We start from the raw sequence: 2,671 nt of genomic DNA, 5'->3' as shown, positions 1-2,671 counted from the left end.
ATGCACTTTGGGGACTACAGCGCAAAACTCTTGAAGTTGTTGAATAAAACCCCCCGGCCATAGGTTGCTCCAGTCCCCGTTAAGGCAATTCTCTGTTACCTCCCTCCATGACTCCCCAATGTAATCAACTACGTTGAGGATGTTGAAGCTTTCCAAAATTCCCTTATTGTAGGCTTGCCATCACCATCAGTTGCATCAATTAGTTGCTTGAAGTTGCGGTGCAGGTAATATGCCTAGAATGCTGTGATGACACCCTGATCTAGTGGCTGTATGAGTGATGTAGTGTTAGGAGGCAAGAACAAAACCTTGACATCTGGTGTCAGGTCATCAAGGTGGGTTGGGTGTGCAGGTGCATTGTCAATCACGAGTAGTATTTTAAATGCAATGTTCTTATGAGCACAGCCGTCCTTCCACTCAGGGATAGCACAGGTGGTCAGCCAATTCGAGAAAAGTTGCCCCGTTATCCAAGCTTTTTTTGTTAGCCTGCCAGTATACCGGGAGGTGGTCCGTTGAGAAGCCTTTGAACGCCGATGGATTTTCAGAGTGGTAAATTGTGAGTGGTTTCATTTTGCAATCACCGCTTGCATTACTTGCGAGCAAAAAAGTGATCCTGTCCTTGGCTGCCTTAAAACCTGATTACGTTTTCTCCTCCTGTCTGATGTATGGCCTTGCAAGCATCCTTTTGCAGGAAAGTCCAGTCTCATCAGCATTAAAGACTGCCTTGGGTGAATATCTGCAGTCTTCCACAATCTTGAGTGTGGCAGGGAATTCGTTAGCTGCCTGGGTGTCTGCACATGCCGCTCAACTGTCATCTTGATGTTGTGTAGATTGCTTCGGTGCTTAAATCGTTTGAACCAACCCCTGCTCGCAATGAAGGATTCCTCCTTGCTGCACGCACCTCCCTCTGTTCGCAAGTTACTGTACAAACTGTGGGCGTTTTCTTTTATAACTGGTAAACTCAGGGGTAGATGACGCTGGTTCATATTTTCAATCCACATTGAAAGCAGTCTATCTATGTTTTCCATCACTTCACTGCTACCACGAACATTCCTACAAGCACTAAGTGGCGTAACACACTGAGCCATGGCCTTGATCTTGTCCTGGTTCACCCTCATGGTCCTCACAGTCGTTGCGGGAATTCCAAGCACTCCTGCAATGTCCACAGACCGTTCAGCTGCTTCAAACAGTCTTAAAACCTCCAACTTCATGTGCAAGATGATAGAAGTACACTTCTTCTTTGGTACCGCACCACTTGCCTCACTAGGTGACCGTTTTTCTCTCATAATGCGAGCTTTAAAGAGCCCAAGCAGTAAATAATGTGCCAAAGTACATGCATTGAGAAACAAAAATGGCAACGCGAGGGTCTGCGTCGAGGGAAGGCAGCACGTCACTCCCACCTCAGTTTACGATTTCATATAGTTGTACAAAACACAAATGTGCTTGTCGCGAAACAAGCGACGTATTGCACACAAAAGGTTGTAATTGATCAACAGCGTTCAACTGAAATAACCTCGTGGGACGACCTACAGCGAGGACTGACCGTATTAGCACACAGCCATTACAGATGGGGTAAAACCCTTTTCTATAGATTCAATCTTCTTTCAACCTCTTCAACCATCACATCCCAATTGTTTTGGACATACTGTGGGGATCCTAAAAATACACCCAAATATATAATTCCCTCATTTCTCCACTCCAACTCTGCAGGAAGGGGCATTGGTGGTAATGGCAACTACTCAAGTGGACTACCATTGAGAAAGGGCACCCATAATGTTTCACTCTTCCTCCAATTACATCTCAAGGAAGAAGTCAGGTAAAGTATCCTCAAGCATTCAATGAGGGTATCAATATCACACTCATCTTTGATGAAAATGTGGACCATCTGCACAAGCGGATAAGATCAAGGAATGGCTCCTGGGAGAAAAAACAATTCCAGAATTGTTTTTTCTAAATGCATGAAGTCCCAGAGTCTCTAAAGTAAGAGCAAATAACCCAGAGACAGGAAAACTTTGCCTTACCCTTCACTGAACAAAGCTCGTTATTAATTTTGATTAAGCGAAATATGTTGGTGTATAACAAAGCAATATGAGCTCTAAAATTTACACCAAGCTCACATGCTTCCAACACATGACACATGAACTTGTGATTGATGCTATCAAAGATCAAGGAAAATATTCCAAACCCTTTTTGAATGCATTTACCGTCAATTAGGTCTCTGATTAAAAAGATGTTATCATAGAAAGATCTACCAGGAACAAAACTCTGATGAAGTAAGACCAGATCACTAATAACCTTTTTCGACTGGTTTGCAAGTACTTTGGAAAAAAGTTTGTAGTTCCTCGCAAAGTAAGGAGAGTGATCATCAATTTGTTAAATGTCAGAGATCGGTCTTCGGAAGGGGACACACAACTGCTCTCTTAAAGCCAATTGGTGTTTCTTCGGACAATAAGGATGCGTCTAGAACATTCAGCAACTCTGGGCCCACAAGATCCCAAAATGTCAAAAACAAAAATTCAGCAGGTAAGCCATTGATTCCCAGAGCTTTCCCAGAATCCATCTCAGCAAAAGCACTGGTTAGCTCAGGAAAGGTGATTGGTACATCCAGCTCCAGACGTTGAGCTGGGTTAAGGAGGGGAAGTGAGAGGTTAAGTGCTTCATCATTTCAGTACAA

This window comes from Eptatretus burgeri, chromosome 8 (genome assembly GCF_056783735.1).
Source record: "Eptatretus burgeri isolate ZD-2024b chromosome 8, Ebu_testis_v1, whole genome shotgun sequence".
Lineage (NCBI taxonomy): Eukaryota > Metazoa > Chordata > Myxini > Myxiniformes > Myxinidae > Eptatretus > Eptatretus burgeri.
Note: the sequence above shows the minus strand (reverse complement) of the source record.